Source organism: Peromyscus eremicus, chromosome 6 (genome assembly GCF_949786415.1).
Source record: "Peromyscus eremicus chromosome 6, PerEre_H2_v1, whole genome shotgun sequence".
Taxonomy (NCBI): domain Eukaryota; kingdom Metazoa; phylum Chordata; class Mammalia; order Rodentia; family Cricetidae; genus Peromyscus; species Peromyscus eremicus.
Window position 1 is genome coordinate 84030435 of NC_081421.1, and position 14551 is coordinate 84044985.

Genomic DNA, 14551 nt, shown 5'->3' on the forward strand with positions numbered 1-14551 from the left:
ATGAACGAAAATAACATTTGTGTTTATTATTTCAGAAAATTTGATTTTTGACTTGATATCACAAAATATAGAACAAAAGACATAGAACAAATACTTGTCAAGGTAAATAGTAACAAAAGCAGTCATACATTTCTGACTTTTAATTCAATGCAGGGGTTTCTGAGGAAAATATTTCTGCTACATATTTTTTAATGATTTAAAATATTGAGGATTGAACCCTAAATTTTACACATGGAAGATGTCTTCCTCTCCCTACACTGAGCTAGATATGCCCAGACTCTTTACAATATTTTTTTATTTTAAGAAAAGTTACCACCAATACCCCCATGCTGTCCCTGAACGCATCTTATATATTAGGTAGGCACTGAACCTTGCTATCCTTGTGTCTCAGCTTCTTGAACAGTTATAGTTAGAGGCCTTTGTCACCAGATGTAGAAAAGCAAACTCTTTATCAAATACAAGCAAGTTGCTTTATGTAGCTGAAGTTTTCTCCAGTCCTGCCCAGGCCTGCAACCACTCAGAGCCAAATAAACACACAGAGGCTGATATTAATTACAAACTGTATGGCCTAATGGCTCAGGTTTCTTGTTAGCTAGATCTTACATCTTAAATTAACCCAGTTCTATAAATCTATACCTTGCCACGTGGCTCGTGGCTCGTGGCTTACCGGTGTCTTTTTTTTTTATTTTATAGTTTAATTTAATTCTACATATCAGCCACGGATTCCCTTGTTCTCCCTCCTCCCATAGCCTTCCCCCCAGCCAACTTCCCATTTTCATCTCCTGCAGGGCAAAGACTCCCCTGAGGATTGAGTTCAACCTGGTAGATTCGATCCAGGCAGGTCCAGTCCCCTCCTCCCAGTCTGAGCCAAGTGTCCCTGTATAAGCCCCAGGTTTCAAACAGCCAACTCATGCACTGAGTACAAGACCCGGTCCCACTGCCTGGCTGCCTCCCAAACAGATCAAGCTAATCAACTGTCTCACTTATCCAGAGGGCCTGATCCAGTTGGGGGCTCCTCAGCTATTGGTTCATAGTTCATGTGTTTCCATTCGTTTGGCTATTTGTCCTTGTGCTTTATCCAACATTGGTCTCAACAATTCTTGCTCATACAAACCCTCTTCTTTCTCACCAGTTGGACTCCTGGAGCTCCACCTGTGGCTTGGCCGTGGATCTCTGCATCGGTTCCCTCAGTCATTGGATAGGGTTTCTATCACAACAATTAGGGTGTTTGGCCATCCTATCACCAGAGTAGGTCAGTTCAGGCTGTCTCTCGACCACTGCCAGTAGTCTATTGCGGGGGTATCTTTGTGGATTTCTGTGGGCCTCTCTAGCACTTTGCTTCTTCCTATTCTCATGTGGTCTTCATTTATCATGGTCTTTTATTCCTTGTTCTCCCTCTCTGTTCTTGATCCAGCTGGTATCTCCCACTCCCCTAAGCTCTTACTGGTATCTTTACATCTTGCTTTTCATGGCAGCAGCTGACAGCATCTCCTGACTCAGCCTTCCTCTTCCCTGAATTCTCCTCTCTCCTTGTCCCGCCTATACTTCCCGTCTGGCTACTGGCCAATCAGCACTTTATTTATTAACTAATCAGAGCAACACATTCACAGCATACAGAGCGATATCCACAACAGCTTTACCTAGAGTACTTATGATTCTTGCATTTCTTGTCCAAAGTATTTTTTCTGCCTTACTTTGAGGAAGAAATCACAGAGAGATGAAATACCTAGAGTCATTTTTTTCTTTCTCATCTCTATGCTGTTTCCTATCATTTCATTTTAAACTAGATCACAAAATTATTGCGTTGATATAATTCCTACTTACTGAATGACCATTTAATTTAATCCAACTTTTTTTATTAAATATCACACATTTTTAGGTCAATTGGCAACTGAAATAATTATGTAGTGGATATATTCTATGGTTTGTAGAACAAGATACTTTCCTGCCTCAAAATTTTCTTATCCACTGGTTCTGATCAAATATTTATTTCCATTTCTTAGGATATATATATATATATATATATATATATATATATATATATATAATAGTTTAAAGGGGTATCATTTTAGTCATTGTATCATCATCAATTCAAATGACAAAAAAAGATATTGTTGTGGGAGATTTGATCATGCTGTGTGAAGATGTGTGTTTTTCCTCACCTATCTAAGAAACCTTCTGATTGGTTTAATAAAGAGCTGAATGTCCAATAGCTAGGCAGGAGAGGTAGGTGGGTCTTCTGGTGGAGTGAGAGGAACTTGGAAGAAGAGTCAGAAAGGCGAAGATTCACCAACCAGACATGGTGGAAGTTGGCCATACAGTATGGAGGGGAGGTAATGAACCGTGTTGCATAACATAAATTAATATAAATGGGTTAATTTAAGAGTTTTTCCTTTTATTGGTCCTACTTATCTCTTGTCTCTTTGAATTTGCTCTCTGCCCTTCAACTTTCCCCCCTCCCCAAATCAAAACCAATTTAAAAAATTAAACTAATACAAACAAAAACAAAAACAGAAATACAAACAAAAACAGAAAAAAAAGAAGAAACTTCTTGTGGAAGCTGTAGTAAGCTGTAGTTCATCCCCTTCACGTGATCCAACATTTCAGAGATGAGGTTGATGTTGGGATGGGCCAATTCATTTTCCTGGTTCTGGGCATGGGTGGTAGGTGTGTACGTCAGCTCATTAGCTTTCTTTCATTGTTACTATGTGAGCGAGCTCTCCAGCACTGCCTGGGCTAGCTTACCTGATGTGGCCTTTAGCAAGGAGTCGCACAATTCTCCTGCTCTAGGGCCCTCAGATCCGGGTACCACTCACTCATATCACCAGGGCCAGCTTTACTGTTTTTTTTTTTTTTTTTTTCAGGCAAGGTGCAGGCCCCTCCTGATTATTGTAGGGGGAATATGAGGTGGGGGGAAGCCAGCTCAGCTCTCCTGCTCTCTCTTCAGGCTGGCTTGCTTTAGGCTCCTACAACAGGGTCAGCTCTAGTGTGCTGCCCAGGAGGGAGGCAGGGTTTGGTAGCTTGTGTGCTTCAGCTGTGTCGGGCAGGGATAGTTCTTTCACTCTCTTGACCCCTGGGCCAGCTCTCTTGCCTGCCTTAGATGTGGGGTGTGGGATGTTTCCTCACCTATGCCACCATGGCAGATGAGGAGAGTGGGCAACTGAGGAGGAGGAGGGGTCAGCTCTCCTGCTTTCATATCCTCATGCCCTCAGGGTTGGTTTATCTGTGTCCCTGACCACAGGGTTAGCTCTAGTGTGCTTCCCAGGTAAGGGACAAGCCTAAGATAAGGCCAAGCTTTCATACTTAGTAAGAAGTCTCCAGTTCATTATTTGGGAGCTAGGGTCCAAAGAAATCCAGTTACAAGATATTGCCACATACCCTAAGAAATATTAGTTGCTAGGAATTCTCAAATTCTAAATAGTCATTTAAGTAAGCATTCCTAACTCTGTGGTTGGTGAATCTTGCTCAAACTCTTTATTTCTTGCTTTTATGTCTTAAAGTGCCTAGGTTTTGACGATACCCATCTGGAACTGTTTCTCCTGGGTGTTGTATAATAATATTTTCAAAGAATAAAAACTCAATAAACAAACATTATCTTCTTTCCAGGCTATCAAAACAGACTCAAAATCAATATTATTGTTCTTTTTAAAGAATACATTATATCTATGCATATACATATTTTAAAGCTGTTTTTTTAAGTGATCAGTTTTATGCATGATAAAGCTCTGTAAGAATGAAACTTCAAAATCTAGATTGCATTATTGTGACTCAGAGCAGCAAATAACAACTTTTAGTATGCTATTTTAATCAAAAGTGTCTGGAATTTGAAATTTACTATAAAAGAATTATTATTTGGTTAAATAACCATAGAATTTAATTTGATGACAAAGTACAAGCATGCGAATGTGTTTCATATAAATTGAAGCTGTATCCTGCAGTTTATCAGCTAAATATATACAGGAAATTGAATTACAGTTAAGTTTTCAGATATGCTTCTTCTATTTCAGTTCTATGATCAAATAGGGGACATACTCCAGAAGCTAAGAGCTTGGCTGTTAAAGAAGACAAGCAGGATTTGTAACTATCTAAGAAACGAGTGATTCGGTATACTTGTTGAATTTAATAAGATTTTTGTGGCTCTGTGGCGTAGTTCGCAGGTCTCTTTGGAATTGATCTGTAATAAAACTTTTATTTTATTAATATTAAGAATTGTGACCATACACCAAACTGAACAAACATGTTATGTGATTGCCAATACAATGTTCTATATTTATGTCCCATAAAATCCAAAGGAATTTGTATCCAGAATATTGAGCTGAAAAGTTTAACAGTTGAATAAGATTGGGAAAACAGACCAGAAACTGTCTCCATAAGTAAAATAATCATATAGATGTATGTGTTGTCTTCTATCAATTTTTATTTTGGTTGTTGTTGCTTTTATTTCTTCTTGTGCCTATTGTTCACAGATTTTAAATGTTACATCATATAACATATGCTATAATCCATTCATGACAAATTCGGCAACTAATGGATACCTGCATTGCTGTAATATGTTAAAATTTAAATTAGTCAAAGCTCTAATAATGATTTTGCTATTTTGGGTAATCTCTTTTTTTATGAGAAATTTGTAACTTTGTCATTCATACCCCCCTTACTGACTATATGAGGTTTATGTAATATGAAACTAAATCTAAATACTTGAGTGACCCCAAAATATAATTTTAGCCTAAAATGTAACAAATATAGTTAGGCAGGATTTAATGTCCAGCCTTTGTCTATTGAAAACGATATTTTTCTGAAAAGATAGGTATTGATCAGCATTAACTGAACTTTCAAATATATATTATATACTTCCAGAGAAGAAACTGAGTATTAAGTGGAGTATAGAATATTTTTCCACAAAATTCTTTCCCTCTTATACTGTAACTTATTAATAGAAGGAAGAAAAAAACATGTATTCATATAACAATATATAACTTTTTTAAAAATGTCTTACTATGTACTTCTGGATGGACTGAAACTCATTATTCAGACCAGGCTAGCCATGAACTCATGGAGCTATGCCAGCCTCTACCTCCAGAGAGCTGGGTAAAATCATGCATCACTACACCCGATCAACATGTGACTTTAAAAAATAATTCCAGATTAACAAGAATATAATGCTTATTATTATTATTTATGTATTTTGTGGTTTTTTGAAACAGGATTTCTCTGTGTAACAGCTCTGGCTGTCCTGGAACTCGTTTTGTAGACCAGGCTGGTCTCAAACTCATAGAGATCCTCCTGCCTCTGCCTCCCCACTGCTGTGATTAAATATGTGCACCACCACCACCCAGAAATGATAATTATTTTAATTGGAAACTGGAAAGAGTTAAAAAACACACTGTTATAATTAAATAATTTATTTTTTTTCGTTGCTTCCTGGGATACTCAAGGTCACTATGTCAAAGGACCTTACTTTTTTTTTTTTTTTTTTTTGGTTCTTTGAGACATGGTTTCTCTGTGTTGCCCTAGCTGTCCTGAAACTCATTCTATAGACCAGGCTGTCCTTGAACACACAGAAATCTACATGCTTCTCCCTCCCAAGTACTGGGATTAAAGGTGGTGCACTACAACCACCCAGCTTGGAAACATACATTTTTGTATGTTTTCATTTGGCGTTATTTTATCCTTTCCATTTTCTATTAAAAATCACATGTCTAAAAATAATTTTTTTTATTAAGAGACTTTCTATTCATTTCACATACCAACCACAGATCCCCCTGTCCTCCCTCCTCCCACCTCCCAACCTTCCCTTATTTTAATACACAATTTAAAAACACAATTATAGTTCATATACATTATAATTCTCTACTATGTAACCAATGAAAAATTTATGATGAATTTGTGATATACTGTCTTTTATGTATACAAGGAAAATTCATACTATAATTCCATAAATTCTTGATAAATTTTTCATCTTTGGTCACTGAGTCACATATTTAAGGTACTGTCAAGCAAATTACATGAGATTGAGGAAGCAGTAAAAGAGTAATGGTGATACTCTTTGAAAGAAAAAAAAAACAGTCTATAGATAATTTATTACACTAATTATATCTAAGTCCTGTTCTCAATTCCCCACTAAATTTATTAATATCTGTCTGTACTGTGCTACCTCAGATACCTGAGAAAGATCAAACTGGGTGGTGCCATGATTATTTTTCTCTAACAATTTGTTCTTTCTAACATGAGTGTCTCCAGAGAACACCTAACTGTATTTAGCAGAAAACATTTCTTAGGAGAGTTTATTGAGGGCTGATCTGAGTGTACAACACTGTGTTCCTAGACTCTAGATCTTAAAGTCAGAATTATGTAGACAAATTGTATTTTCTTCCTACAGCAGGAAATCTGAGTCAACTATGGTGCCTCAAGCCTTTGAGTCCTGTACCTTCTATTCTAGGACACAGAACGTCCCAGAGTTAATGTTTGCCAATCAAGCTGTGGAATGGTAGGTGAACTGGAAGAAGAAAGAATAACAGAGTAAGTCAGATGAGTAAGAGTTTAAACACCTGAAATGAGGGTAAGAAAACCAACATTAAGAATGATCCAAGGAAATTAGTGTGTGTGTGTGTGTGTGTGTGTGTGTGTGTGTGTGTGTGTGAGGTGTGTGTGTGTGTGTGTGTGTGTGTGTGAGAGAGAGAGAGAGAGATAGAGATAGAGATAGAGAGATAGATAGAGAGAGAGAGAGAGAGAGAGAGAGAGAGAGAGAGAGAGAGAGAGAGAGCACATTTGTTTTGCATGGGATTCAAGAGAGGACATCCACATACAGCTTCTGCTTTGACTTTTGTTTGTGTTTGGAACCCGAATCAGGATACAGTTTCTCTACATTTCTTTGAAGAGCCCCAGTATAACATACTCACTTTGGCTGAACACTTTGGTCCTAATGATATTTTTACTTTCCTCACTGAATTTCTCTTCTTAAAGGAGTCTCTAACTGGTACTTCTCTCCATAAGATGTAGCGCAAATTGTAATTGGTCTTAATAATGAAATCCTGGAGTCAGATATAAGGGTAAAATGCTGAAAGATCAGAGAGACAAAGGAGTAAGCCACAATTACTTCTTACCTCACCACCTCCTCAGCCTGAAAGTGGTTGAGTTCCTGTCACCTTTTACCTTATATTACTGTCTCCACCACAATATTAAGCGTTAAGAGTAAAGGTATGTGCCACCACTGCCTGGCTCTGTTTCTCTCTTAGACTGGATCAATCTCATGTAGCGCAGGGTGACCTTGAATTCCTGATCTTGTGCTTCCTTCCCCCGAGGTGCTCGGATTAAAGATGTGTGCCACCGCTGCCTGGCCTCTATGGCTAACTAGTGCCTTAGCTCTGCACTCTGATCTCCAGGAAAGCTTTATTTGTTAGAGCACAAAGTATCACCACAACAACTGGTCCAGGTTGGTGCCCTGAAAGGAGCATTTGTGTGGAAATGAGTGGGAGGAAGAGAAAGGGGATTTTGAAATTTTATCCCCTTTCTTATGGTTGATTTGAAGCAACACCAATAATTATTGGGATAACAAATGTGATTCTTTAAGTAGTAACCACAGTAGACAGGCCAAACAGCATCAGACATAAGGGCAGCAAGTAGTTAAGGCAGCTACAGAGATCAGCAAGGACGGAGTATACAAATGTCAGCAGATAGTGTGACAAAAAGACAAAGAAGAGGGAGGTTTGAGAGAGAAACTAAGAGAATTAGAGAAACAACTATGGACACACTTAATGCAGGAACAATAGTCCATACTGACATTTTTCATTTTATTACATTATAAAATCTGAGCTTATTTCTCAATTCACTCTATTTTTCTCTAACTTACACATGACAGAACTTCTAGTGTTGAGGGTGTAATCATATGATAATTAGTAAAGCATACAGCCAAATGACCCCTGTCACCATCAGACATAGACTGTATCCACTAAACTCACCTAGAATGTTCCTTCCCTTGTGCTGTTTTGCAGTAAATCTCTGTTGACTAATTCTTTTAGCATTAACACCACTGTAGAACACATATTTTCATTATATTAAAATATATAATCTGTGGTGATATTTTATTTGTGCTTTGATAAACAAAGCTTGCCTGGAGATCAGGGGAAAAAAAACAGCCATTTTAAGTAAATTAAGTCAGGCAGCACACGCCCTTGATCTGATCACTTAGCAGGCAGGGTCTCTGTGTGTTCAAGGCCATACTACGGAATAGTGCCAAGGGTGGTGACACAAGCCTTTAATCCCAGTACCAGCCATAGAGACCTGGAGGTCTATATAGACAGACAGTGACAAGGAAGTGAGGTAGCTGGGCTAAGAGCCATGAGAGGGCAGAAGAGCAAGGCATATAAAGGCGTGGGTAGACAGGAAGTAGCTAGCATTTGGAAGCCGCAGAGTTGGTGAGGTAAGGTTGGCTGATGGCTTTTCCTATTTCCCTGATCTCTAAGGCTTTCACCCCCATATTTGGCTCCATGTTTGTTGTTTAATAAGACCATTTAGAAATTTGTCTACAATAAACAATATTGTAAGAATGTGTTTATCTATCTGCAGGCAGCATAACTGATTTTTTTAAAACCACAATACAGCTTTTGATAAAGGATACATGTATTATTTATTTTTCTACTGAAGTGAAGATGGAACTTGTAGAAGAAAGTGTTTATTGAAGCTTACGTTTCAAGGGGTGCATGAACATTATGAAGGGAGAGCATAGAAGCAGGAAGGCAACCATGGCATTGGAGTAGTAGCTGAGATCTTAATCCTTATTTACGAGTAGGAGGCAGAAAAAGAGAAGCCAGTTTGGAATTGTCTGCATGTCCATGTTGCCTGGTTCATCATGTTGCTTTATATGTTAACTCACGTATTTCTGGATGCTGAACTCATTTCTTCATGAATTAGTTGCCTTGTCACAGAATGGATGAGGCCTTTTCAGAGGAATTCAAAGTACATCACAAGAGACATATGATTCAGGTGAGCCAAAGGCTTGTCTCCAAGTAGCAAACATGATATGTAGTTGCCAGCCCAGAGAAGAGATGACCACAATTGTATTTCACCCAAACATTTCATGGAGCAGTTGTGCCCACTTTGGCCTCCCCTACAATTTTGTTCAGTATGTTACTAGGTATGGAGGCAACAGCAATGGATCCATGAACAAAGCTAGGGAGATTCTCCAGCCTGAGCTGCTGAAACCCACAGGAGGAGGCAGAGGACGACATATTTGGGAAGGTCTATTGGTGTAAATATTAAGGCCACTCCACGTAGTTAAAAGGAGATTTATTTAATGGCGTAACTTACAAATTAAGGGATAGGTAGGTCGCAGGCTCTGGGGAAGGTGTATCACAGTCCAGCGGTGTTCTCTGGAGCTCTGCTTGATCCACCTCCACCATCCAGGGTCCTGGAACTGAGCGAGCGCCTGCCGATCTAGGTCTCGGGTCCCCAGGCGCCTCCCTTGGCCCCGCCTTGTAGGCATGACAGTTGCCGAAGTCTCAATGGGGGTTGGAACTTCCAGATCAAAGCTGGAATGGCTACCCACTACAAAGGTCCTAGTTAGAAGAGGATGACAGAGCAGGTAGTTATGAGAATTTCATAAGAAATCACGAAGATAGTAGGAGCAAAGAGTTGATGTGAAGTAAAGCGTTATCCTCTTGACAATGCTCTATTATCATATTGAAACTCACTTCAAATCAAATATTAAAAAGTTAAATGATTAATGGTTTCAAGATGATGATTTTAAAAAAGCATTTAATTCAAAGTACATCTTGGGCCATCTGAGCAAGAAGAATGTTAGAGGTTATCATTCTATCTTCTCTTCATCCACCCTGTCATATTATCACCTCCATCCTCTTTCCAATCTCTTCCTTTATAAAGGCCTTACGTACTCCAGTTCCTGAAGCCCTTTTGTTAATACAGATGTCTAATCTCGTTTTTGATACTACTTTCAAGTTATCATTGCATCATTTTTCTTTTACTCAAGTACACATCACACCCTTATTTTATCAATCTGCTATGTACTGTCTGTCAAATATAAAAGTTACAATCCTCAAATGCCTTAATTGTCATGTGTATCTCACTTATTGTTTCTCGAGATCTCCAAGCACCTCAATATTGTTCTTGGTGTGTTTGATAAATCCAAAGTCATGGTTGTCATGATTAATATTTTTGATTATATTCCAAAAGTAGAGCATCATTTTACTAAGGGCTCTTGGGTCACCAGATAGAATGAGTCTCTCCATTCCCTACCTCTTTTGTCTCAATTATATTATAAGGAAGATGCTAGACATGGGAGTGGCTCTTGGGTTATTCACTATCGAGTGCACATCATAAGGGCAATCATCGCCTTAACACTTAAGATCAGGAAAGAAGGATTAATTCTGAAAGAGGGTGATCAGTTGGGGCTAGAAATTTAAGGAACCTTTCAGACAGTGGTGTTTTGTCATACCTTATAGGTGATTTCTGACAAAAATTAAACTCTAGGGGATTGTAAACTTTGTGGTTTTTAATTTTAATACTATTCAACAAGATCTGAGTCAGCTATCACACTGTTCCCACTGGCTTTCCTGAATGTTAATGATGTATACGCAGATGTATCTGCCCTGCCTTTATTACCCAAGCATACTAATGCTCCTCTGAGATACATTTCTCATGGTGATCCCTGGTCTACCCAGCATTTCCCATTCCCATTTCAAACCTTCAGTTTCTCACTTTATCTAGATAACAGCTTGCCAATTTTTAAGAATCACCTCATCCATCAGCCTCACAAAAATATCCCATGACATTTGCAAGCAAATTATGTCATGCACCACGCTAGGTCAGTTACTTTTGCAACAACCACCAATAATTCATGGTTACACATTTATTATAAAGGGGAGAGCTCAAAAGATTTCCGCAAACCAGTTGTCCCCATCCTGATTGCAGAAAAAAAAAAGTTTTTCCAACTTTCCATCTAAGAATAGACTACTGAATTTAATACAGCATTGCCCTGAAAGACAAATATTTCCTTTAGAGTATCCCCAATAGCTCTCCCCTCTTGCTAAGGTTGATTTTTTTCTGTAGTTTCTAATTTTTGCAACAACCACTTAGCTAACACCTTGCCCAGCTCGACATTTTCATCATCTAAATTTGATGCTGTAGTTGTCAAACTTAGGTATAATTTATGAAAAGGAAATAAGACATTTATTTCATTTACTGTAAGAAATAAATTTAAAATAATTTAGTAAGTTTTCAAATCTTCAATATGATTCTTGTGGGTTTATTTTGGCCCAGAAAATTGTGAATTTCCTTAATGTTATACATTCAACTCTGTTTTTGCTTTCTTTTGTTTTTTGTTTTTCTTAATCCTTAGCTACTGTGAAGCTACAGTCCATAACTATATCTTGTCAGTAGAACTAATAGAAAAGTCTTTCTATACTTCACATAATGTTTTAAGTAAAATATTACCTGAAGTCCCTTTTCTGCTTATTTTTATCTGTATCTGCTGTCATGGAACACAGACAGACTTGGTACATATAGGTGTTTTAATTATTAAGTGCAGTAGAGATATACCTTAATTTTTTTTTTATCTTTCAACATTCCCTAAAGTGAAATGCTGGAGGTAATATGATGATGTGAGAGAAGAAACTTGGTAATGTCTCAGGAGGCACAGAAAGATCACTGTTCCCATGTCCATGGTTCAGTTGTTTTAGCCTGAGAGGCTAGGGAAGAAAATAGAAGAAAAGGAAAAATAAGAATCTTAAATAACTATAATTGTAGTCATCACAAATTAGAATTTAAATTTTGAATGTTTCTCTCATGTTTTCAGTGCAAATAAATCTAAACGGTTATATGCACTCTCCTTTGTCAGCCAAATAGTGAAAGTAATATTTGGAAACATTTTAAAATAATATGTCCTATGAAGAAAAAAGTGTCTACCGTATAGGGATACTCTTGAAATTAGTTCTATGTCAAATTTTACACATTTAATAATATTTGTTGTATAGACTGATAACTTTTTAATGTGGAAAATAAAGTTAACAGAGCTTGGATATTTTCTATACTAAGAACCGGAGTTTCTTAAAACAATGGCTTTGCCAGGGATTTCTTAATCTCTCCATTCTGACCATATGAGTAAATCATTCCCCTTTCACTCTCTTTCTATGTACCTCCTTTGGAGTCAGCATTTAAGACTACTGAGATCCTGCTCATTTGGAACCAATTTGGGTTATTCAAAAATCACAGTCTTCCCATCAGCCCATGATAAGGCACTTCTAGGTAAGGTTAGTTGAAGCAGTTTCAGGAGAGAGTGAGGAAAAATAAGGGCAGTGCTACAAATTATATAATAGAGCCCAGAACTCAAGCATATGCAGTTTCATATTTAGCACCTCTCCAAAAGAGCATTTTTATAATAGAACTGCATTATATTTAGATCTGTATCATCCTTGGATGGCTTGTCTTCTTCCAATTCTCTGAGGACATTCTCAAAATAATAGTGACAGAAAAGCCTCAGCATGCTCTGGAGGTAAAAGTCCTTTGTGTACAAAGACATTGCTGCAGCTGGCCCATCCTCAGGAGACCTCCATCATGGCTGTTTTGAACGTGTCTTTTCCTTTCAACTTTTAAAGCGAAAGCACAAGAGGACAAGAATGAGTGCAATTTCTATAAATTTGAAACCAACTCTGCTTGCTTATTCTTCTCTGTGAGCTTGCTACATAGTTAGTGCTCATTGTGTGTATTTATTGAATAAGCAGGAGACTTGTGTACTGACTAAGCTCTGCTTTTCTTTACATTGGTGTTTTATATAATGAACTGCAAACAATTATTCCACATTATTTAATTTGATTTTTCTTTTATTTTTATAACCTCATTGAACTTTTTTTGTTGTCTCTTTCTGGATCAAGTCTCCAAAGACAATAACGTGGAGGGTTAGAGTTCAGTCTGTAAAACAGCCTAAGGAGATGACCAATATACATAAGCTAACAATTGTCAAACTAGTAATGATATTAAATTGAAAATTACTTAGGCATCTGGAAAGAATAAGTTTGACTACTCAGTAGCTGACTACTGCTATCATTGTGAATTTTATTTTACATATTTACTTATTTGTAATAGGGATGGAGGGTAGCCTATACATGGAGGTAACATGAATGGAGCTTAGATCTGGATGATAACCTACATGTGGAGGTGAGAAGACAAGCTAGTTCTTTCTTTTGACCATGTGGGTCCCAAAGACTGAACTCTGACTGTTAGGTTTAGTGGCAAGTGCCTTAACCAACTGAGTCATCTCACCAGCCCTTCCTTGTTAAATTCAACATGAAAAATATGCATATGGATATATTTATGTGACTCAAAATGTATTATAACTGTATAATTTTCTTTATCATATTGCTATGAATTGAAGAAAAGGAAGTTTCTGATATGCTTTTAGGTGTTAACAAAAGAAGAAATTTTAATCTGTACAGGTATTGTCAATTATGTTTTATTATTACTGATATTTTCTATTTTTTTCCTTTCAGTGCAAATATATTCCTTTCTTATACAATATATTCTGATTATAGCTTCCCCTCCCTCTACTTCTCAAACCCTTCCCACATGTCCTCTAGTCCAGATCTAGTCTGTTTCTGTCTCTCCTTAGAAAAGAATGGTTTCTAAAATATAACAACCAAACATGACAACATAAAATGAAATATTGGAAGATGAAGCAAAAAAATTGGAAGATTATATATTATACTATTGATAGTATATCATGGCAGCCCAACAGGAGGAAAAGAGTCCCCCAAACAGGAACTAGACTCAGACACCTACTTATTCTCATAGTCAGGAGTCCCATAAAAATACTAAGAAAAAGCTGTAATATATACACAGTGGTCCTGATGCAGACGCATGAAAACTCTGTACTTGCTGCTTCAGTGATTGAGCTCACATTTCCTTTTCTTATTCAGTTCAGAGTACCTTGGTCTTCACATTTCCTATGTCCCCTCTGGCTCTGATAATCTTCACTTGATTCTGTGAGCTCTTAGGAAAGGGATTTGATGGAGAACTTCCATTTAGACTCTCTCTCTCCATGTAATGTCTGGCTGTGGGTCTCTGATGGGTTCCCATCTGCTGCCAGTGGAAGCCTCTCTGACAATGACTAGATAAGGCACTGATCTGTGAGTATCACAGACTATCATTAGGAGTCATTTTATTGATAGGATACATTTTTGTTGTTTTTTTTATGACAGTAGTGTTTGGTTTTACCGGAGGTCTCCGGGCTATCTAGTCTCTGGTTCTTGGTCATCCTAGCAGTATCTGGTGTGGGTTCCTTCTCATGAAGTGAACCTCAGGTCAAATCAGATTTTGGTTGGCTACCCCTACAAGTTCACTAGTTTTAGGAAAACAACTTGGAAAAATTTAACATTCTTCACAAGAAGTATTCTCTACCATTGCTGGAGAGATGCCTTAGTGGTTAAACACACATACTCCTATTAAAGTGGGCAGGAGTTTGATTCTCATCACTGTATCAGATGGCTCACACCCACCTGTAACTCTAGTTCCAGTGGGATCTAATACCTCTGGCTTCTGCTTG